The sequence below is a fragment of the Lissotriton helveticus genome, chromosome 8 (genome assembly GCF_964261635.1).
Source record: "Lissotriton helveticus chromosome 8, aLisHel1.1, whole genome shotgun sequence".
In the NCBI taxonomy this organism is placed as follows: Eukaryota; Metazoa; Chordata; class Amphibia; order Caudata; family Salamandridae; genus Lissotriton; species Lissotriton helveticus.
Genome location: NC_136069.1, coordinates 1,256,322,647 through 1,256,348,430, shown reverse-complemented (window position 1 = coordinate 1,256,348,430; position 25,784 = coordinate 1,256,322,647).

Below are 25,784 nucleotides of genomic sequence, written 5' to 3'. Positions count from 1 at the left end.
TCATGATCGTTTTTCTCTTTTTGCTGGGGGGCTTTAAATATATATGTAAATATGTATTATATAATTATCCAAGCCTAATTGCTGGTAAAATGTAATCCTGTGTGAATTTACTATTTGTTTAAATAGAACTCTAACCACTAGTATATGTAGTAGACTTTTGTACTTACTACCATTCCTATGTGATTTTAGAGTGTATCTGTTTGTATCTCTTCCTTGAGTGACTTTTAACTTGTACATGTGCAATTTTTCCTGTTTTTATCTCTTCCTTGAGTGACTTTACACCTTGTACATTTGCAATTTTTTTCTGTTTGTATCTCTTATGTAACTCATGTAATCCAAAGTCCTTATGTAACGCAACTGGTTCTTTTGTAAAGCGCTCTGACACCTTCGCACTATATAAAATTGCATTAAATAAAAAAAAAATGGTCATCTTGTCCTTGCACGTGTCCACATGTATTGAGCTGCATGTGCATGCTTGCTCGCAAATAACAACCATCTTGGAATTGTTTCAACCATTCTACGACTGGTGCTGCATGCTATCATGCATTGTGACGCATATGCATGCATAAGTCGTGACACACTGTGGACATTTTGCCTGTTTTACTTTACTGTACCGAACCGATTGATGGCCATTTTATAAAAGTAAAAATAAAAAAATGCATGTTTATTTATATGCTGTGTCCTGTGTGATGATCGTAGCGCGCCCTGCATTGCACGGTACGAAATTTGTTTTATTAATTTAATTGTTTACTTACCTGTAATCATCCATATTCCAGTGTTTATCAACCCCACCCTCCCCATCCCCCGCCCCGCCTGTCTGCCCCACCGCAACTTCCTCCACAGGCCACGGCTGTCTCCAATGATTTTTTGTCAAAACAACTTTACCAAATAAGTCCTTAGTGTGATGTCACGGAGGTTCATACAGCTCACTTTTCACATCACATATTTCTTCCACTGATACATTAAGTACCTTGTTTATGTACTATGTCTATTCAGGTGCAGAATATGTTTGACATGGCACTCTTGCTCTTTTTGATCTCCTCAGTCTATGTGTCACTTCTACCATTCGACTCTGTCTATTTAGTGATAGTTGGTGTGATTCTGTCAACTGACACACCTGTTCTTAATCTACTTTGATTACCGTTTCGTGGTCATTCAACTTTACGTGTGACTTGTTTCAGTGCTTATTCCTTCTCCCAGATCCTTTATGCATACTGATACTGTTTCAGAAGCTTTCCAGTCTCGGCTACTGCAGGTAAGCTCGATGGGGATGGGTGCAAGGTGTGGAGTCGACAGACAGAATAGGGAAAATTAATTAAATAAATAAATCCGTCATCTGGTGACTGTCCCCCCGCCGTGCCCTGCCCCACTGCTCCACTGTGCTTACCTGCAGGAGCCATGACTGTAGCTTAAGTTGAGGTTTAGTCTCTTCTTTGTCGCCAGAGACATCAAGGCTATTTTGTGAGATGACAGGCACTTGATTCTGTGCAACAGTCTTCAGCTCTTCTTCAGTCTTCTTGTGGTTGTTGTGATCTTGTTGGTCTAACTGGTCTTTGCTGAGGCTCAGCTTGTGATGGTGCAGTTACCAGTGCTCTTCTTTCAGGCTTAAAGAAACATTTTTTTCATAAAGCTATCTCACTCTTCTGGTGTGTGAAGCATGCAACCAATGTAGAACTCCAGCAAATATGACAGCAGTGTTAGCAACCAAGATAATCTGCAAAGGGCTTTTCCATCTCGTTTTTAAACAAGTCTTCTGAGCATGGTTCTTGATCATGACCAAGTCACCAGGATTGAGGTAGTGGCACTGTTATTAGTGTGGATCTTGTGTCCCAGCTGCAACCTGGTAAGAGACAGAATGCACTACTTCAGCCAATCCCTTTCAGTAATCGAGTATCATATCATCTGTGATGCTCACTAGTGCATTTGCAATTACAGCAGACAGTATCATAGCACATCCCATCAGAATTTCATGAGGTGGTAAAGCAGTTCTTCCATCTGGAAAACTTCGAATAGTCTCAGCACTGAAGGCAAAGCATCAGTCCAATTCAGCGTTGTCGAGGCAAAAAAGTTGTCCAATCGAGACTTAATAACGGTGTTTAGCTGTTCCACAATGTCAGAAGCTTCAGGTCGATAGCTGCAGTGCAGTCTTTTCTCAATTAGTAGAGCAGTATGTATTATTCACAGGATCTCGTTGTTGAGGTGAGTACCTCAATCTGATTCCAGAGAGGGGATCAATTCTCACAATTACAGTTTTGCTGCAGTGAGACTGTCATTTCCTCTAGCTGGGTAGGCGTCCTCACACCTTGAGAAGAAGCACACTATGACTAGGGTGAATCTCAACCATTACAAACAGGCATCTTGATAAAGTCCATCTGCATCCTGTTGAAGGGACCCTCTGATTTTCCTATGTGACTACGGGCCACATGCATCAAGCTTTTTTGCATTCGCAAACGGTGCGAATCGCAAAATTCGTCCGTTTGCGAATGCAAAAACCTTTTTTGGGATGCATATTTTTTTTCCATTTTTCGCAATTTAAGAAATCGCAATTTTTTGCGATTTCTCAAATTGCGATAGCATTTAAGAAATCGCAAATTTTGCGATTTCTTAAATGCTATGCATGATTTTTTTTAATTTGCGAATTCGCAATTAGGAAGGGGAAAATTACCATGAAGAAAACCTTCATGGTAATTTGCGAAAAGTTTCGAAAATGCAAAAAAATGCATTTTTGAAACTTATATTTTACACACACACATGCCCTTGGGACATGTGTGTGAGTAAAATGTACTTACGTGACATTTCAGGGGTGCAGGGGGGGTCCAAAGGACCCCCCCTGCACCCTTGAAATTGCATTCTCATTTTGCGATTCCTTAATTGCGAATTCGCAAAATGAGAATGCCTTCTCATTGATTCCTATGGGCCTCTAGGCCAATAGGAATCAATGTAAAGCGATTCCTTATTTGCGATTCGCAATTAAGGAATCACAAATAAGGAAAATTAAGAAATCGCAAAAACTTTTGTGAATTCTTGATGCATAGGAATTTGCGATTCCTAAATTGAGATTCCTTAATTTTCGCAATTTAGGAATCGCAAATTCCTACAATGATGCATGTGGCTGTTAGTGTAATGGGAGTTCTTTTCCCAACATCCTTTTGTTGACATGTCGTACAATATTGACACAAATCTTCTGCAAGCATATTAATCCTGGGATTGAAATATTTTTGTCTGAATATCCGTGCCATGGAATCCCTCCCTAAATGAATGTGCAGTGTCATTGTAAATAAAAGAGTATCAGGTAACACTGCTATCCCATAAGTTGACATCCAAATTACATTTGCATTTTTCTCACATCCTGCTCTGATCCAACCACCCAGTTGTTCTGCTTCTGAGACATTTTCTTGTACTCTTTAAAATTCATTCCATGTGTCAACAACTAACATCAACATAGAATAGACCGTGTTCTCGTCAGATTTGCATGGAAAGTTCCATTAATTGTACAGGTCACTCATGCACACAACAGTGTCATTTCGTTGGCATACCTGTTTCCGACTGCAATGTAACTATTGCCGATCTGGTGTTCTGCACATTTAACAACAGCAATTTCAGCAGGTAATTGGAGGGCTTCCAATAGGTTTCTTACATGCTCCCCGTTCTTGATAGGGGTTTTGGATGAGGTCAAGAAACCTCTTTGTGACCATAACTGCCCAAAATCATTGACAACTCCAAAGCCATACTGACTTTCTGTAAATATAGTCACCGTTAATTGGGCTGTCAACATGCAAGCTCTCTTAAATGTAATCAATTCCACAGCTTGTGCTTAGGTAATACCTCAAAGTCATGAAGTTTCCACAGCGTCATTGATTGACAGCTGCTCTCAGGATGCCTTCATTGTTTCCTAAACATGAACCATCAACAAAAATTACATAATCAGGCTCATTCAGGGGTTCATCTTCAATGTCGGGTCTTGGCTTTGTGCATAAATCCTTGACATCTAGGCAATCATGTTCAACTTCATTACAAACATCATCAATTATTGGCAGCAAATTTGATGGATTCAGAATCTGGTAGCGCTTCAGAGTAAATTTCTTGGCAGTCAGGCTTTGAGTTTGAATAAGGTGGTGTCACAGACAGGAACACCACTGATTTGATGAATTAAAAAACTAATATTCAAACATTGGATGACTTTGGGATTTATTGTGAATAAAGAACCCTCTTTTTTTGAGGGGTACTTGGCAGTGCTGAAGGGGACGAATCCCAGGTGGGGAACACTTACTTACATTCCTAGAGCTGGGGCACGGCAGAGACTTTATCTTAGCTCTAGAAGAGCTTTTAGGCAATTGTTGTCGCACGGAAATGGAACAGGCACATCTTTGTGTGTCAGCCTAAGTGAAGGCTTAGCCACTAGGAAACAAAGTTTGTTATACACTGTCTACAGTAGCTAACCATTCCCCAAAACATCCCAACTTCTCTCTGCATTTGAGGTGGATTCATATGAAGAATTGCTTCTACTCTCTCTTGTGACATATTTCTGGTTCCTTTCTCAGTGCTGTGTCCCAGAGACTGAACTTCTTTCTGACAGTACTTCTACTTTCCTCGAGACACCTTATGTCCGCTCTCACCTAAGGGATTTAACAGTGCAATAGCATCCTGCTTGCAGGCTTCTTGTGACTCTGATGCCAATCGCAGGTCATCGATATGCTACACTAGTATTGACTTGTAGGGCATCCAGAATGACTCCATATTCTTTTTCAAGTTCTGGTTAAAGATGAAAGGACTCTCTGTCGCTCCTATTTCAGCTGGAGGAAAATGACACCGACCCAATGGATGCTTGCCCTCAACACCACCCAAACCAACTCTGTAACCAACCTGGAACAAGCAGTCCAGAACTTTAACACCTGGATCACCAACGCCACCAACCTAGTCACCCCATAAATCCAGCCAAAACCCGCAGATCCACCAAACACGTCAGATGGTAAATGCCAGAACTCAGTATAATGAAACACAGCCGCAAACAACTGGAGAGAAGAGGTTGCACCAGCAGAGGCACTACAGCCTGTTCCACCTTCAAGTCAGCCCTCACTGAATCCACTAACGACTCAAAGACGCAATAAAGGACAGCCTTGCTCACCGCATCCAGGCATGCGCCAACCATGCCAAGGAACTTTTCACCATCATCAGAAAGTTCCCCTGCCCAACAGCCACCGAGAACACTATTCCTCCGTCACCAGAACTCTGCGATGCAATAATGAATCACTGCCACTACAAGATATCCACTGTCTACAAGAACTTCGGGCCCCAACCCACTGACTTCCCCAGACTCTTCCCACCAACTGAAGCCTCCTCTGACCAGCATCTCACTGCATGGGAACAGCTCACCCCACCGAACAGCATAGCCATCCTGAACACCATCCACTTGGGAGTACCCATGGACCCCTGCCCCACCCTTCTTCAACCTAGGAAGTAAGGAGATCAGCCACCAACTCACCATCATCCTAAATGCATCCATAACCACAGCCACCTTTCCTGACTCATGCAAACACGCAGAAGTTGACAACATATCCCACCACTGACTCATCAAGAGACTTCACCAGATCAGGATAAAGAAAGACGCACTCAAATGGATTGTATCATTCCTAACGGAATGAATGCAAACAACCTGCCTACATCCCTTCACCTCAGAACCCAAGAGTACCATCTATGGTGTCCCTCTAGCTTAATCCCTCAGAGCCAACCTCTTCCACACCTACATGACACCTCTAGCTGACATTGTCAGGACCCATGATCTCAACATCATATCGTACGCCGACAACAACTAGGTCATCCTTTTGCTCTCAGCAGACCCCACCACCACTAAAACCCACTTCTACAAATGCATGAACAATGTCACAGCCTGGATGAAGGCCAACTGTCTGAAGCTCAACACCGACAAGACCAAAGTTCTGATCTGATCTTTGGCAACCACACCTACCTCTGGAAAGACACCTGGTGGTCCGCCAAACTTGGACCCACTCCCACACCAAATGACAACGCCCGCAATCCTCAGCATCATCCTGGACAGCAAAATGACCATGAAATTGCAGATCAACACAATCTCCTCCACCTGATTCCACACTATCTGCATGATCTGAAGAATCTTCAAATGGCTCCCTATCAGCACAAGAAAAACAGTCACACAGCATTAATCCTCAGCCGGCTGGATTTCAGCAAACCGCTGTACACAGGAGCCAGCAACAAACTCATGAAAAGGCTCCAGATGGTACGGAACTCAGTTGCCAGACTGATCCTCAACCTTCCCAAATGGATCCACATCATCCTACACCTGAGGAACCTCCACTGGCTCCCCATCCAGAAATGATTCCAATTAAAGATAATGACACACGACTACAAAGCCCTCCACGACCAAGTACCAGCATAAATAAACCACCGACTGAGCTTCCACCAACCATCCGAAAATCTTTGTTCTGCCTCCCTTGCCCTCGCACAGACACTACACATCCACTGTACCCATAGCAGAGGCAGCTATTGCTCCCACTTTGCTGCTAAGTCCTGGAGTGCCCTCCACCTCCGAATATCACCCTTAATGCCGGACTTCAGAAAGAGACTCAAGACATGGCTTTTCACTAAATCCAGCAACCCAGCACCTGGATACCTTCATGGGTGATGAACTGCACTTTCCAAGTACAGATGTATGGATTGATTGATTGAATGTAGACCCTTGTGGAACTTGACTCAATGCCAAAACTCTCTGCTGAAACACGAAGGAAAATAAGTACTGACTATCCTCATGTAATGACATGGAGAAAAAAGCCTGACAGAGATAACAGTAAACCGTTCTGCAGTGCACAGAATCTGAAAAACCACAGTGGCAGGATTCGGTAACACAGGACAACATGGAATGAGCAGTGGTTGTTGGCAGGGGACGGGGTGGGGGGGCGGGAGGGGGACGGGAGGAGCCAAAAAAAATCCACATACCCTTTGCTGGCTGCCCGGCCATCTCTCCCCTTTGGTCGCTTCAGCCACCTTCTCCTCTGCTTCTGTAGCAGAAGGAATCAGGAAGCACACAGGTTCCCTCTCCTAAGCCAATCACAATGCTGTAATGCAGGGTTGTGATTGGTCTGAGCGCCGCGGTTCGGCGCACAGACAGGGACTGGGAGGCTGTGCATGTTCCTCACTAGGCTGTGCTGAAGATGCAAAGTGTGAAGGACTGTTTGGCCAGCCCAAGAGGGCAGCCAAGCAGTTATGCGCACTTGGAATGGAAAAAACACTCCTCCCCGTAACCCCAGCCCGCCTCACTCTAACCCAGCCCGTAATGAAAAATAAAATGATAATAACCAGGTTATTGTCATCTTATTTTTCCGCTGCTCTGCTGCTAAAGCAGTGGGCGATGCTCCTTCAACTTAGCAGAGGAGCCGCCACTGAGAAAAACTATATTGTTGGTTTACGGAAGGTCCTGCACTAGTCTGTATTTCCCATTGGGCTCCTGTAAAGCCATGATCGGGGAGTTACATGGACTTCCAACCAATTCTCTCAACATCCCTTTACTCAGCATGTCTTCAATTACAGGTGTTATTCCTGCAACGATCTCTGGTGTCAAATTGTATGTTTGTGTTCTCGGATATACTGTGTTTGGTTTTAGTGTGACTAGTTCTACACTTTTGTTGTGATGAGAAAGAGACAACGTAATTATTAAAAGAAGTTTAGTCTTTATAAATATGTCCCCAACAGTGGAGGCGGTGACCAACCTGGGCAGTGGTAAGAGTCCAACTGCCTAAGTGCTTCAACTACGAACATTCCAGAAAGGAATATGGAACAAAACATAGAATGCAAGGCTAGTGCTGATAAAACACACCCTGAGAACAAGGCAAAAACATTACATTAGAATGAACAAAAAAAATTAACTCACATTACAACAACCTTTGATTATTTCAATAACTTTTCCGGTGAAATCTCATACTTCTGGGTTCACCGTTACTTTTAAATCAGAAGTGTAGCGACTGCAACCAGTAAAACAGATCAGGTAGGATTGCAAATCAGCATTGGGCCTTCAGCATAAAGCCATTAGCTTTCAGCTTCATGTGTGGAAAAGGGTCTGCAAAACAAACAAAAAAGAAGTGGGCGAAAAGGCATTAAACTACTCTAGAAACACACATCAATTAAACAGCTGAAAGAATTGTTGCAGTTCGTTCTGTTTCTTCTCCTTCCTTCAGACCAATTGGCTTTTGTGTCTGCTTGAGAACAGTCTTGTCCTTTCCCATGCTTCCTCCTCACTAAGCTTACAAAGAATTCCCTTGAAGTATGAAACTTGCAGCCAGATTAATGAAGCAGAAATCGGCTCGCAAAGGGCCAGATTCTGCGAATCTGGCCCTTTGCGAGCGCTTTTTTTGCATTTGGGATTCATCATCCCAAATGCAAAAATCACAGATTTTGAAATCGCTAAATTGCGAGGAATTGAATTTAAGGAATCTCTATTTGAGATTCCTTAAATGCAATTCATGAACCTTTTCAGAATTGCCAATTCGCAATTTTTGGCCGCTATTTACCGCAAAGTCTGACTTCGTGGTAAATACGAAAACTTAGAAAAATGCACTTTAGTGCATTTTTCTATGTTGGATGTTACACACACACATGTCCTTTGGACATGTGTGTGCGCAACACCAGTGTAAATCACCATTTCAGGGGTGCTACAGGGTGTCCTTTGGACACCCTGGCCCCCTTGAAATCGCATCCTTATTTGCGATTAGCAATTAGCGAATCGCAGATGGTGAAATGTGTTGACTGTGGTCTATCATGTTCTTTTAAGGGGTTTAATGCTTAATCCAGACATACCAATAATAAATACTTTTTGGTTGTGAATAAATCTGGCAGATTTAAGGTAGGAGGCAGGTACCTTTAGTGTAGGCAGCCGCGGCCGGTAGTGGGAGTACCGGCCGGGCGGTGACGTGGGGAGGGGGAGGGGCAGGGTGACACACTCCCATGCCTACACAAATTCTAAAACGTTTCCCACATTAATTGTGTGCTGTACAGTGCAGCACAAGTGCAGCACAGGTGCAATGTGTCAAATGTTTGGAGACATGAAAATACTTCTCCTAGTCAATGCCTTCTTAATCGAGGTGTTAGTTTTGGATGGAAAGTCCAGTCTGGCAATCTATTTGGATTAAGCTTGGTGTCTTTTTTTCACACATATTTAACGCCCCTGATAAAGCATTCTATTAAAATGTAAATTGAATTAGTTAAAGACACTTGTGCTATATTAAGGTGCAGTATTTTGAACTGACACAACACTAAAAGTTACAAAGTATATAGTATCTAGTTACATCTAGTAGTTTTAGACCTCCAAATGTTAAAGCAAGCTTCATTATTTTACCAGAAAAGGAAAATGTAATGAGACGTGCACAACATTCTTCGTAGTTGGCCTTACTCTGACATGTTTTTTCTTCTCTCTTAGCCTCACACCACAATGCATTAAAGAAGGTACTTGATTAATAAAAATGTTTTTGAAATGTTTTGCTAGAAACACATTATCATTGAATAGAATGACGTCATATTATTTCACACACTAAATACAATGCATATATAGAGAATGTTAATAGTTTAACCTATTTATTTTCTGATTCATAATGATGAAATGTGGTGCTGACAAATATATATGTATTACGGACTATAAAAGGTAAGTAACCATAAAAATGAATAAAACGAATTTCGTTGCACACACTGCATCACCAAATGCGATGCAGTGTGTGCAACGAAATTCGTTTTATTTATTTTTATGTTTACTTACCTTTTAAAGTCCGTAATCCATACCTAAAAGTTGGGCAGAATAAGGTAGAATTGTTACCACACACCAGAAAATGCCTGTTTTGCCTTTTTGAAAGGCCTTTTCCACCGATTCATCTTGGCAGGTTTAATCTGCCGGAATCTATAAGGGAAAAACTGTGAGTGTGAGAAAATTATCACACAACTCATGATTCTGATCCCTGTGTAAACTAAGCTATAGATTTTAAATAGTGCACAATTACTTTTCATTTACATAAAATAGAATCTTAGTATGAAAAAGCAGGTGAATATTCTCTGAAAGTCAATTTGAATTCCATACATGCCAAATTTCAATTCAAATGAAGATTAGCTCAAAAGACAAGTTGCAAACAATTTAGAGGAGTATTTACATGCTACATATTTTAAATTTCCATTCTTAGATTCTGATTATGAGTTAGGTGGAATGTCGCCCAGATTTCCTTTTGGTCCCCTGAATGGTGACCATCTGAACTAGGTTCACTCCCTTCACCTGTCAGGTCTTAGAATAATCTGGTAGTTCTCCTAAATGATAAACTGTAATACGTTGACCAGGTCAATGCAGTAACCTCTGCTGTTTTCTTTACTCTTAAAATGATTAAGAAGATCCTTCCTTTTATTCCGGCTCAGCTGCTGAAAATGGTGGTCACTGGTTCTATTGAAGACTGATTACTGTAACAGGCTGTAGTTGAATGTTCTTAATAAACTGCAGAGCTTGAAGAATGCGGCAGCCGATGTGCTTTGCAAAATTTCCAAGTATCAATCCGTTTCTATGTTTGTCAAGAAACTCCACTGGACAGAGGGTCACTTGTAAAGCACTGTGTATTGTGTATAAAGCTCTGCACGAGCAAGGACCTGATTTTTCGAGGAAGAGTTTTACCTGGTATATACCAGGTAGGTCGCTATGCTTAACCTCTGCCAAACTGGTGGCAGTCCCCAGATTCAAGGGTGTGAACTGTGGTGGAAGAGGCTTTGTGGTTGGAGCATAGAATGCCTTTAAAGTCCTTCCCATTTATTTCAAAGCCATGTCTAACTTTTTGGCTTGTAGGAAAGCCTTGAAGAAATTACTTTTCTCCTGTTGCTAATCACTAGTTAAGGGGTCTTTTTGTTTTCATTCTATCCCAGCCATTGCCACAATGCATTTTTAGTATTCGAGCACTTTAAAAGAACACTTAACATAACATTACCACCCTGGACTACAAGCTTTAACAGTTGCAGTTTTATATACAGTAGTACTACCTGTGCATCCACTCACATTTTTCATCTGCTTCTACCTGCTTTTATGTGAGTAGAAGTTCGGGAAAAACTTGTAGTAACTAGTCCTGTAATAGCAGTACCTACATATAATTTCCCACTCTGGGCTTCACATTTGTAATACGTAGTGAATGGGGTGATAACATAATACAGTTTTAATGGCCCCGAAATTGGTATCCATTTTTAACAGCCAATTCCTAATGGGCCCCCTACTAATGTCTCTCAATATAACAGCTTATCTAAACCATCCAGTCAAGTCTTGGTTATTTTTAACTGTCAAATAAAAATATCGATACCTATAGACATCCATGTCACACCCTTGTTTCAAAAGATATTTTTTTATAATTCTTTGATTTAACATGGGCAGAAACAAATGAAACGAATTATGTTAGACTACAACGAAGTACAACTTTAACATTAGGTAGCATAACTTACCTTAAATTTGGAAATAACTGTGTCATGCTACATTTTCAAACTTTTAAATGATTTTTTCTGCATTTATTATAGATTATCCATTACAAACTGCATCTACACCCTTAGTGCACTGGGGGCTGTGGTGGAGGTGCAATACCTTGCGGCCCGGTCGGCTCCCCTGCCAGACCCCATCATGGGTGCTGCCTCCACTGCTTTGCTCCTGTCTGGTGCAGTGGCGGCTGGTAAAGTTTGTGAGTGGTGGAGCTGGGCTTGGAGGGGGAAGGGTGGGAGGATGCATGTTAGAGGTATGCAAACTATTTTTGGAAGGCTAGTTGCCATTTCCTGTCCAAATTTTATTTTAGAAAATGGGGTAAAGTGATGCTTTTTTCTTCCCCATTTTACTAAGTAAAGCAATAGCCCTTCCCTTCATTATGTGCCCCCAGCTTTGGCTTAAACACATAATTATCAGCACGTAATGTTAAATGTTAAATGTTAAATGTTAATGGGTGACTTATATAGCGCACGGCTACTCCAAGGAGTGTCCCGGCGCTTTCTGACCCATTACTGAAAAAAAAAGAAGGACAACAAAAACATAACAGAATTACTGATTAAAAAGCCAAGTTTTCAGGGCCTTTCTAAAGGCAAACAGGTTGGGGATGCGGCGGAGATCAACGGGAAGGGAGTTCCATAGTTTGGGGGCGAGATGTTTAAAGGAACGTCCACCAATTCTGGCCTTCTTAATGGGAGGCACCATTGCCAGGCCAAGATTTTCCGACCGGAGAGATCTGGTGGGCTTGTAGAAAGAAAGCCGTTTCTGAATGTAGGAGGCCCCTACCAAATGGAGTGCCTTATGGGCCAGTGTAAGAGCTTTGAATGTGATTCGCTTCTTAATCGAAAGCCAGTGCAGGGAGGAAAGCAACTCAGATGATCTGGCTTGCCGGGGTAGGCCGAAGATGGCTCTGGCCGCAGAATTTTGTACAACCTGGAGTTTGTGCAAAAGATAATCCGGCAAACCCAGGTAGAGGATATTTGAATAGTCAAGCCTGGAACAAATCAGAGCTTGTACTGTCAGCTTCCTATGGGCTAGAGGGAGCAGAGGAAGGAATTTACGCATCATTTTTAACAGACCAAAACAGGTACCCGTGAGACCTGTGATCTGTGTTTTCAAAGCAAGGGTGTTATCAATTTTGACCCCAAGGTTTTTGGCGACCACAGAGGAAGAGGAAGGGGGGGACATGCAGACCGGCCACCATTCCTGCCAGGGCGGATCTGCCTGACAGCCGAAGAAGAGCACCTCAGATTTATCAGGGTTGCACTTGAGGCTGCTTCGCTGAAACCAGTTGAAGACAGCCCCAAGGCAACCACGGATGCTCTCCCCGTCGAACTCCTTGCCCTTCTTGCAGGTGAAGAGGAGCTGGGTGTCGTCAGCGTAGGATATGATCTGGGCACCCATTGACTCCGCCAGTACCGCCAATGGAGTCATGAAGATGTTAAAAAGGGTCGGGCTCAGCACCGACCCTTGTGGGACTCCGACATCCATAGGCGGCATCTCAGCGGAGTATGGGGGGGCCCAGACCACTTGTCGGCGACCCGCTAGGTAAGATCTCAGCCAGCTCAAAGGCATTGACTGCTGTTAATGACCGGAGTGATAGGGCAATAATACTTTAATAGTCAGTGTTACTTTCTTTTTTCACACAAAAATGTTTAAGGTTTCCACCTCTTCAATCTGCAATTAATTTGAACATGACTATTTACACATCTTTTACGGTCTTTAGTTTTCTCAATTTACTAAGTTTTCACATGCCGAGTCTTCATAAGCAATAGTTACACCTAAGAGGACAGAGACATACTTGACCTTTGTCTCATACAGCAAATGTACTACTAAAGGGGACAAGATTTTGAAAACTTTAGACTTAGACAATAGAAGTATCAGTCAAGATCCACAGATGTCTCACGATTTCTGGGTGGTCTATGCATCAGTATCTCATTGTCTCCAATTGCAGGGGTGTAATGAAGGCCCCAGCTGAACCGCAGGAGTTCTCAACTCTTCAAAGGAGCCGTATTCAGCCCATTCCAACTGCAACAGCCACACTCTACTGGGTCAGATGATGATCGCAAAGCACACGAAAAAATATGACTGGCAGTCGTTCTGTCCCGAGTAAATAATCTGGTCAAACAGTATTTTATTCTAGACCATTTTACATTTTATTTGCTTACAAGAGGAGATATTTTAGCATGGAAACACATGCAAATCGTGTACCTCAAACAGCTACCATTAAACAATCATAGGCATATAAGCCACTAGAGAGTTAAGGGACATAGGTATCGCACAAAATGGTAGTATGAGTACATTTTACAATTTCATCATATGGTGGAGTCTTCTGGGCACTGACTTAAAGGGAAGCTTGGAATCAACATTTGTATTCCCACCTGCTAGTTAGGAGAGAGGATGACCACAAGTGGAAACCACAAGCTTTCATTCAATGCAGAGCTCACTTGGAAAAGGAAGACAAAAGCATGCCTTTTACGAAAGTCAAATTCGAAATCAACAACTCTGTCCTGAACTTTGTGAACTGTTGAGCCTTCCTAACTACGTTAACAGCAATTAAACCCATACAACTTCATGCCGTCCCCAGCTTCCTGTTGTAGCGCCTTACTGCGTGCAATACATTATTCCACAAAGATACTGTAAACCCATTCATTTTAACAGCGGGCCAATTATAACTAATCAAAGGGGCAGGTCCCAGCAGCTGCCACTTTTTTTTAACCTCACCTGGTGTACTTGAGGGAAGCAGCCTTCAAGCCAGGCTAGGTCAGGTGACGTGTACCTCGACTCATTCACGACAAGAACTGACTGAAGTGCGCAAAACAACACCTTGCCCTTCGCTCCCCCAATGTCGCCACAAGTCTAGCTCACTAGTAGCTTCTAGTAAATGGATTATTGTATTTGAAGACTTCAGACGTACACAGGAGCTGAAATGGCGTCCGGCTCCAGCATTAACTCACTCACGCTGCACGATGCAAGTCGAGTCTGCGCAGTATGTCCAGATACAAACTGCGCAGACTCAATCTCCTGGCTTCAGCGCTCTCCACTGATTGACGTGGCGGCTTCACACTACAGGGCGTGAATTTGAAACGCCCATGGCCAATTTAACCTCCACGTCATCAGGGGGTGGAGACTGCTCCTTAATGCTATGTGTTTGCAGACTGATGACCTCACAGACATCGGGGCTAAGAGACTGTCAGCCCCGCAAATACTCTAGACTTTCGGGCTGCCAGGTGAGCATATTTAGAAAAAGCGCCATGACACACTAGTGTCAGTGTCACAACAATACAACGGTGAGTGGCAGACAGTGTTACTGTTGTGCAGCAGGCATGTTTGTACACACGTTTTTTTTCTTTTTTAAACAAAGGCAGATTTAGCATTTCTTTTTACTGCGACCGTAAAGGGGGCGGAGCCCCTGCGCCCTCGCACAGAAACCGCCACTGCCAGAGCCCCTAGATGGCAATACGGAAGCATATTATTATATATTAGCCCTTTTGGTACTTAGCTTGAAAAATATGTTTTTAATAGGAAAATGTATTTTGAAAATATGTAAAGACTGGACTATTTGGTTTGCATGTCTACAGTTAAAAGTAAAATAAGATCCTATAAAAGCTTGTATTAAATGTATAGGCACAATAAAGGGCAGTCAGATGTAGAATTTGCGAAGCTTGAATGGTCTTATTGGCACTTTTCATCCCTGCCTCTTGCAGCAAGGGTAATGAAGACAGCAGTAGAAACTAAAAATAAACAAGGCTCAAAAACCCCAAAATATGTCACTTTTTGAGATTCACTTAACCCATCAGCTGTCAAGGGGCACTATACAAGGAGTCAACCATACTGATGTTATAGGAGATCAAATGTCACTCAATGTCACTTCTGTTACTCCCGAGGAGAAGAGCATCATGACCCAATCCAGGATTTGCCTCTCATCAGTCATGGCTCATCCCAAAACTCAGATGGAAATAAATAGCAAATGAGATCCAGAGCATCTGCATGTATGGTTTATGTCATGCTGCTATTTCGTGTGCAGTAAAATATATGAACATGTGTTTATAAATATCACCAGAGCCCCTAGATGGCAATACGGAAGCATATTATTATATATTAGCCCTTTTGGTACTTAGCTTGAAAAATATGTTTTTAATAGGAAAATGTATTTTGAAAATATGTAAAGACTGGACTATTTGGTTTGCATGTCTACAGTTAAAAGTAGACCACTACTTAATGATGTTCTTGAAAAAGTCCAAAATTAAAAAAAATAACTTTGTGTTGCTATAAGCACATTCTGTCAGTGGAGTGGAGAGATTGTTGAAACTGGTCTATCCAATGTGCAGGTAACAATTGCACTGATTGTAATTAGAATCTTTTGGTTGTACTTACTGTTCATGAATTGATATTTGTAACACAATGTTCTGTGGTTTGGGCCAGTGGATTTATACAATTCCGCAACGGTGATGTTTATTGCATAATTATCAAGTTGCCACACTTGCCTCATCATTTGCAGCCTTATTGGTGGATTTCAACTCAGCAATGTTTCTAATTCAAAGTGATCACAATATTACTGCCAAAGAATATGCTGCATAATGCCACATATAATTTTTGTTGTTGCCTAACATAACTCTGGTGCATAAGTGACCCTCCGATTAATCCAAGTGGTCCTGACAATTCTTTTTTTTACTTAAAAAAATTTAATTTATTAGGAAAACAGGTAGTAAAGATACAATGCTCTGATGAACAATAAATACATAAACAGAAAAACGAAAAAGAAAGAATAAGAGGGAGTCAGTTCGCATGGAACCTCATGGAAACATGACTAGGTTGGAATGACAAAGCAGAAAATAACAAAATTATTTATAAAATAGTGCATCTCACCTAAATTGTATAACAACAATATAATAGTAACAAAAGAATAATAAAACATTAAGATATTATTATCAATAAAATACGGAATATCGTGGAGGTCGAGTAACTTCTTGTTGAATAGGAGTTAGGGAGAAAGAGTGTTTAGCACTAGAGTCAATATACATTTTTTTTTTTTTTTTTGTAATCCTCATCTGCCCGACACAAGTTCCATAGATGCAAAGAAAAAGGAGACACACCAACCACCTCTCTGTCTTCGGGAGCAAGGCCCTGATAGTTGAGCCGCTACGCGAACTAGGCAGAACTTATTGCGGATTGGCGGGAGATGTGTTGCACCTTGTTAATACTCCTCTAGGCAACTTCATGCCTGTTAGGCCAGTAAACAGATATCGGGATCGGGGCAAACCATTAGACTGAGCCATGGAGTAGGTGGGCATAATCATCGGACATTTGGAAAAAAAAAAAAAAAAAACCCCCATCGAAAAAAGAGAGTCAATATACATTGTAACAGGTAACCATAGATTCAAAGGTTTTATGGCTAAATGAATGGGACGAACAAATGCAGTATCTAATCTTTGATTGTAGCATACTGCATACCACCATGCTTCAAATGATAAGTTTGTAGACTCTTTCCGATTTTAAAAAATTTGTTGAAAAGCAACTGCCAATAATAGATTAACAATCCTACTGTTGGAGATGTAATCGTGCCAAATGGGTGAAGACTGCCCAAAAATAAATGTGTAACAGAAAAAGGGACGTTGGAGTTGAAAATTGAGTTAATTTGAGCCCACACCATTTTCTAGCATGCATGCACATGTGCGCAGGTAAAAAGTAGATGTTTCAAATCAGCAAGTCGGGAAGAGCAGGACCAACAGGCAACAGGTATTTCATTATGCCTTTTATGTAGTACGGCTGAGTGCAGCAAAAGCATGTAGACTGTTAACTGGGAAAGGTTCAGGATGAGATAAAACTTGGGTATATGCACTGGAAATGGCTTGTTTAATCAAATTGTACTTGGAATGGAAGGAAGGGGGTATGTCAAAAAGCTGGCTAGCCGCAGGAAAAGACAGGATCTCATTTTGATAAATAAGCTTGTGTGACCATATTAAACCCTTCTTCCTCCTGGATTTCAAAAAGAAGAGTTTTCCACGAATCAGAATGGATTCATTGTGCCATAATTTGGAGTTAAAGAAACAGTCTGGATCAGTAGGGGGAGTGATTGGAGTAGATTCGAGAGGTTTACATGTGCGCTTGAGAACCGGGGTAAAAATAGATTGTGGTCTACGAGTGAAAGAAAGAATTTCTTTAAATGAGAAAGAAAGAGCGTTCAAGATCAACCCATAGAGGGCAATCCAAAGGGGAGTCAGATAGCCGTCTCGAACCCCGGCGAAGTAGGAAAGATTTTTGGTAAGTGGGAAAGTCAGGATAATTAACTCCACCCTCTACTTTTGTCTCAACAGACACATTCGAGGTTTTCTGTTATTCCACAAAAAGAAAGATAGTATGGAGTTGATTTTTGTAAAAAAAAATAATTAAGGGAATGGGAACTGGAATATTGGAGATAGTATATAAAACTCATTTTAATAGTGTCCAGACGACCCCACCATGAGAGATATAAGGGATGCCATTTGGCTGATAGAGTAGAGATTTTATGTATACATTTCTTCATTCAAAGAGATATAGTTGTTGGAATCAAAGGGGTAAAATTAAGACCTAAGTATTTAATATGATGTGAATTCCAAGAAAATTTTGAAGGTTCAAAATCATCTTCAAAGATATATTTATTTAAAGGGAGTATTTCACATTTATCCCTATTGCGCTTGTAACCAGAAACAGAAGCAAAGAGGTCCACCTCTTGTAGGAAGGCAGGTACAGAGGATTGAGGGTTGGAGAGAAATAATAAGATATCATCAGCATATGCTGCTAATTTATCTTGTATGTCTTTAGTGTCAAATCATTTTATGTCATTATTTGGACGAATTTTGTAAAAAAAGGTTCCAAAGACATATTGAAAAGGAACAGGGATAAAGGGCAGTCTTGCCGGACACCTCTTTCCAGATCAAAATAGGTAGATGAGGTACCATTAACAAAAATGGCTGCTCGTGGATTAGAGTATAACATTAAAATCAGGGAAATGATCTTTGGGCCAAAACCAAACCATTTGAGTGTTTGAAAAAGGTAAGACCAATTAACTCGATCAAACGCTTTCTCTGCGTCTAGGGTCAAAGTTGCTAAAGAATTTGGGAAAAGGGTGGCTTTTGATAAAATATCGAAAAGTAAACGAGTACTATCAGAGATGAGATGGCCCTTAACAAAACCAGATTGTTCTGCACCTAATAGTTGAGGGAGGAATAACTCAAGGCGAATAGCCAAGGCTTTAGCAATGATTTTATGATCAATGTTAACAAGTGAAATGGGCCTGTAATTCTTACAATATTTTAAGCCCTTCCCTTCCATTGGTATTAAACAAATTAGAGCTTCTAAAAAGAATCCAGAAAATTCTCCTGAATGTGTGAAAAGGTGTAAAAGAGTGAGTAACTTGGGGAGAAGAATTGGAGTGAAGTATGTAAAAAACTCAACAGTGAAACCATCCGGTTCCGGGGCTTTGTCCCTTTTGAGTATTTGCAAGGCATTAAGAAGTTCCTGTTGTGAGAAGTTACATTCTAAGGAGTGGAAATCAAGGTGGGAGTGAGAGGGTTTGTGGATGCCTGAAAGGAATTGCGAGATATATGAGTCTGAAGGTGTAACTACAGGTGTGTAAAGTGTTTTATAGAAAAGAAGAAATTCATTTAATATCTCTGGGTCTTTAGTTCACAATGCTATGTTCATCCATAATGGATTCAATATCAAACTTATTATGTCTAATTTTCAAGTAGTTTGGCAAAAGCTTGTCTGACCTCCATAGAATTTTATACTAGATTTCAACAGGTAAAGTGAAGCATTAACAGTAGATTCCTTATTAAATTGAAACGTTGTCTTAATGAGTTGTGAGAGATAAGATTTGGATTTTGTAGAATAATAGGAGTGTTCAAATCTCTTTATCTCAGCCAGAAGATCATTAGTTATTTGGCAAGCATTTTTACGCCTTTTGGAGATGAAACCAATTCTGAAATCTCTTGCAGCTGCTTTAAATGCATTCCAGATTGCGGGGAAGGGAAGAGTGTAGGTGTGATTTAAGGAAAAATATGAATTAAAAAAGTGATAAAGGAGGAGTTAAAATTCAGATCTAGCAGAAGTGAGTATTAAATCGCCATCTTCTAGGTCAGATCTTGGGATTATATCCAATTGAATAGAATTGGGAGCGTGATCAGAAATTAAAATAGAGCCAATATCTGCCTACTTTAATGACTGAGAGATATTATGTGAAACAAAAAAGTAGTCTATACAGGATTGGGGTTGATGCGCTGGGGAGAAAAATGTAAATTCCTTTGTTGTAGTGTTACAAATTCTCCAGGCATGAATGAGTTTATATTGCTGAATAATCTGGGTAAGTAATTTGTATTCTTTAAGAGGTTTAAAAGAAACCATTGAGTTTCGGTCTATAAAAGAGTCTAACACTTGGTTGCAATCACCAGCAAAAATTACATTTTCATCAATGCAAGATGAAATTTGCTGGGATAAAGATGACCAAAACATGGAGTCTCCATTAGTGGGAGCATTACATTAAACATTAAATAAACAGACCGGAACACCCCCAATTTGTAATTTAGTAAATAACCATCTTCCTTCTTCATTGGACTGCTGAAAAAACAGGTTAATATTGATCGATTTATGACAAAGAGTTATCACACCATTACGTACCATCTCCTGGTGAGAAAGAAACATTTCCAACCCAACCTTTCTTCAATTTCAAAGATTCTGTGGCAGTTAGATGAGACTCTTGTAAAAAAATAAATGTTGGCTCCCAATTTTGATAAATGCGTTAATACATGTTGTCTTTTGATGGGAGAATTCAAACCTCTGACATTCCATGATATAATTTTCAAGGCCATAAAAATAAGAATAGTGTAGCAAAAATATGATGCTCAAAGCAATGCATCAGAGAGTGTGAGAAAGAATATGCAACAATCCAACCTTGAGAATGTAGATTACAGCAATAGAGGAAATTCAAGAATGATGAATTCAAGTATGAGAATGAGGTAAAATACCAGAAAGAGAAAAGAAGAAGAGACATAGATTGGAAAATGGAATAGAACGGAAAAAGAAGAGGAGAGGGAGAAAAAAATAAGAGAAAGGTAACAAAAGAAAAACAACATACCTACAACTAAAAACATCATAGGAAGGTGGGGGGGGGGGGTGAGACAACATGGATAGGATGGCACACCCAGGCTCGACAGAATGTAGGAGAGGGACAGGCCACATTGTTTCAGTCAGTCAGTCAGTCATAAGCTTTTATTCGATACACAGAGATATCTTATAAGCACATACATAATACAATCAATACAGTATACAAAAAAGTTTATGCCATAAGAAGTCAGTAAGAAATGTTGGAATATTAAAAGTGATAAAAGGATATAAAGTCCGTTAATAAATTAGCTAAAACAAGGATTAAACAGCTACTGACAATCTCTTACATCGAATATGCCAAAACTGCTTTAAAAATTTTGCTATTCCACAGACTATGGAGGGGAAGTGTCCGTGCTTAGGATACGCAAGGCTACTAAATGACTACGTGTGCCCATGTTACGGCAGAGTGGTTTCAGCCAAGAGCTCCTAGGCCTTGCATAATCCGGACATTCAAATAAAACGTGCGCAATAGACTCAATCTTGCTCGGGCAACATGCACAGTTGGGAGAGGTGCGATCCGCTGATGACCATTTCGATACCAATGCACCTAACGGGAGGGAGCCAACTCTAAATTTAAAATAAAGAGCACGGTCAAAGGGGAGAGTAATCAAGTCCAAGTAAGGTTCGATGGCCACAGTGTCTTTAATTTGTAAAAAGGTGGCAGTGGACCTGCAGTGATTTGGGCTAGAGATTAGACGCTCAGCAGTCCATTTCCAAAAAAGCGCCTTGACAACTTCTTTTGGAGGGGCTGAGCGGGATGACCAACAATCCCCTAGTCCTATATTCTCCAACAGCTTTTTGGTGTCCTTTAACCATTTTATCTTGGCCCAACCCCCCTGGCTCATTATGTCTCTCAGGGCATCAGCATAGGATTTTAATTCTTCGCACCTCCAGATCCGTGTCCACAACAGGAGCGGGCGAAGCTGGGCCTGATCTTTAATGTTTTTACATCCCATGTCCATCCTCACAGGTACTGACGGTGTGCTCAGAGGAACAGCGATGAGGGATTTTAATAGCTTGCTCTCAGCAGTAACTAGGGCATCCAGACGGCAGTGACCCCACAGTTCTGCCCCATACAAGGCTGATGTCGCTACTTTGGCCTTGTAGATGTCAAGTACTGGGGTAAGTGATCTCCTAGTTGAGGCCCTGTATTCCCTCATGAGAGCTCCTCCTACTCTCCTGTGGTTAAGGACCATTTTTTCAATGTGGTTTGCCCAAGTCATCCTTTCCGTAATCCGAATGCCAAGGTAGTCGAATTCGGCTACTTTCTCCAGGGGAATAGAGTTAAGTGTAGGTAGGCGACCCAATTTTTTAGGTGGGTTAACAACTAGGTATTTTGTTTTGTCCACATTTATTGTTAGCCCTTTTGCAACACAGAACTCCTGGAATCGTGTTAGAAGTTTCTGTAGACCTTCATAAAGGGCAAGGGTAAATGGCAAGAAGAAACAAGGATAACCTTGGAGAAAAGGAGAACAAAGAACGATTAATATAAGAGGAAAAAAAGAATAAATAAATAAATGGAATTTATGAATAGGATGAAATAACAAATACACTAGATGAGAGATGAATATGGCAAAAAGTGAACAGCAACGGGTTAATACACCATAAACTAGAACTCTGTGACATTAAGTATTCAAAGAATAGAAGAAATTGTAACCATGAATAAAGAGAAAAAACATCAGACATGATGAGATGATGTAGCCCCAGAGAGATCCATGGAATCTGTCTTGCAGGAGTTGATGAAGCTCTGCAATTTGATAGGCTCTTCATATGTTATAGTCTTAGTTCTATAAGTAACCTTAAAGAGGCATGGACGAAATAGGCCGTATTGAGCTCCCATTGCTCTGAGATACGGTCTCATGTTAAGAATTTCTTTGCTTCTATTTGCTGTGGCTCTAGCATATTCTTGAGTGAAAAATAATGTGGAGCCTGACCATGAAACACATTGCATTGACTTAACTGCAGAAAGAACTTTAAGTAGATCCGTATATTCAAGAAAGTACATGATAACCCCTCTTGGTCTTCGAGAAGAGGCTATATCTGTGCATTGGTGGCCAAGAATATGAGCACGTTGAATGTTAAGTGATGTCTCTTCTTGTCGATGTAGTAGTTTTGGAAGAAACGATTTAAAAAAAGAGAGAGGATCTGAACCCTCTGAGCCCTCCGGCAGACAATACATATGAAGATTATTTCTTCTTTCTCTATTTTCAAGATCTTCTACTGGGCGTTCAAGTGAGGAGACTTGAGATTGAAGGACATTGACTTTCTCATCTGTGTGCGCATAAGAGGAGACACTGTGTTCCACAGAGGTAAGGCAATCATTCATCTGAGACCAGTTTCTGTCAGAAACTGCAGATTAGTCGTTGTTTCCTCCATGAAGGGACGAAGCACACGTATCTCCTCTAATAACATATCTAAAGAGACAGGTGAAGATTTCAGAGGAGAAGGAGGATCTTTCTTTCAGAAGTTTAGTGGTAGCTTTAACTGCTGAAGGAACATTATTGCAAGGAGATGAAGCGGTTTTGGAAGCAGAAGCCAAAGAATCCTCCATTTTAGAAAATTCTGTGAAGATCTTTGAATTTTTAATTAAGGTCTGCGAGGAGCGAAGCATAGGGGCTCAGTTTTTTCAGTCTGCCCATAAGAAGTTACAAATATGCAGATTTTTATTTTCAAATACAAAGCTGTATTAAAGAATATTGTATTGTCAAGCTGCTTGTGAAGTGGAAACATTTAAAGTTGCATTAAAAGAGGGTAATCTGAGGAGTCCTCACTTATAATCAACTGAATGAGCCTCTTCAGTCACCTCAAGCACTTAACTGAAGAGTATCTGATCCTGCCAAAATGGCGGTTACAACTGTAAAGCATAAAGGAGGGATACGTCTTGGCTAGGAACAAAACATTTCCCCTAGGAGCAGCTCTGGAGATGTTTCACACAAATTACTTGAGCACATTAGACAGGAATTACATTTCTAAAAGATCTAGCAAAATAGTTGAGACAGAAATGGTGTAAAAGTACAAAATGGCAGCCATATCAAGTCAAGTCAAGTCAAAAGGCTTTATTTCGATAAAACATATCATATAAGCATCACATTATAAAAAAGCACATTTTACAATTAAAAACAAGAATTAATCTATTTACACCAGGGTTTTTTCCCTCTTTTACATTTAACATTTGCAGATAAAAAACACGATATAAATCAAAAATTTAAGAATCAGATTAAACAGATCATTTAAGCCTTTTGTTTCTAAGGTGCCATGCCCATGATAGAAATTTTGAGAGACTACAAGCATAAAATGGGCGTGAGTCTGACGTTAAGATGCGGAGCGCTACAATATGAGACCTAGTGCCTAATGACCGACACAAAGGTCTGAGTCACCTAGTTCTTGGGTGCATATACGCTGGACATTCGAACATAAAATGCGCTATAATTTTTGGTCTGGTAGGGCAGGAAGGGCAAAATACTGTAGTCTGGGCCGGAGGCTTCCAGCAAGCTGTTAGGGCGTGTACTGGGAGAACACCAACCCTAAACCTAAAGTAAAGAGCCCTATCGAAAAGGCTTCAGTATGATGTCCAAATAGAGTTCTCGGATCGGCAGATCCTTGAACTGCAAGAAGTCATTCGGAAGCCTGCCCAAAGCATGGTCAGCGCTAGTTCTAGTCGCGACCCAGTTCCAATAGAGGCTCTTTAGGCTGGCCTTGGGGGGAGAGGACCTACCAACCCATGCCTCGCTAAGGCCCAAGTCCCCAAGCAGAGTTTTTACATTTTTTAGCCACCTTACTTTATGCCAACGAGGTAAAGCCATGACTTCAGTTAGCCCTTTAGCATATTTGGCCAATTCGGGAGTTCGCCATATCCGGGCCCATAAGAGCAACGGTCGAAACTTAGCCAAATCGCGAATAGGGCGGCAGCCTAAGTCAAGCAATAAAGGTGCCATTGGAGTGCTCTGGGGAAGCGACATGAGGTCCCTGAAACATTTTTTTTAGGACCTTGTTAACTCAACTGTGCTAGTGGTGCCCCATAGCTCCGCCCTGTATAGAGCAGAGATGACTCCCTTTGCTTTGTAGATGTCAATAACAGGGGCTATCATGACTGGCTAAAATTCATAAACAAAGCCTCTTCAGCTTCCTCATATATGAAGGGCATTGCCAGACTTCCTTTTCTCTTTTTTACTTTGATCTTTATAAAAAAAAATCAATCCAGAAGAAAGTAGAATTCATTTGAAATCAAATAGCAGCAGTATTCTCACCGGTCATCCAATAAAGGAATAGACGGAGCGCTCAAGATGGCAGTCGCGCTCTGTGCAGATAAGGGGAGAAGTACGTCATGAGGAAAAACAGCATGCTCGTTGCCAGGAAAGTTCAAATATGAGCCCCGGTTGTCAGCGCCTCCTCCGGTGATAGTGAGCCCTTATCAGAGAGAGAATGGTGGCTTAGAAACGTGGCTGGTCCGCTCCGTCCGGGAGAGCCTCACATTGGCGCCGCCATCCACCATGGGCGTCAAGCCACCCCCCCTGGTCCTAACAATTCTTAAGCTCTGAAAAAGCGAATGAGGATTGTCATTTTGATCATCAGACCTTCATGAGGCATGGACCATTGAAGTATTTTCTTATGAACAATTTGGGGCACTCAGAGCTAACCCTGGGCATAGGACTACGCTATGCTTGCATAGTTTGCACAGCTACGCGCTACACGAATTGCACGTAGCACAGTGCAAAAATGCGTAGGGGGCATTTTTTGCCTGCTCATGGCCCTCAACGTCAAGTTGGCAACCGCGAGCGAGCAAAATAACATCCCGCCAAAACTTTTCATCGTTGGCGACCAGCAACATCAAGTTGCCGATCGCGAGCATGGAAAATAAACCTGCCGGCGAGATTCTCAACGTGGGGAGGTCAGGTATCTCATTGCGAGTGGTCCCGTATGCTCGCGACCGCTCGCGATGAGAAACTACCAGTCTGCGTTGGGAAAGTTGCCGCTCGAGTACAAATCTGCTCGAGCGGCAGAAATCAACCGCTTGCACTGTACAAGATGCGGTTTGCAATGATTGCACAGTGCGGACAAGCATCCAGCACAGTGCAATCAGTGCGAACAGCATTTTGCACAGTGCAATATGCAGTTCGCGTAGCTTGCGTAGTGCATT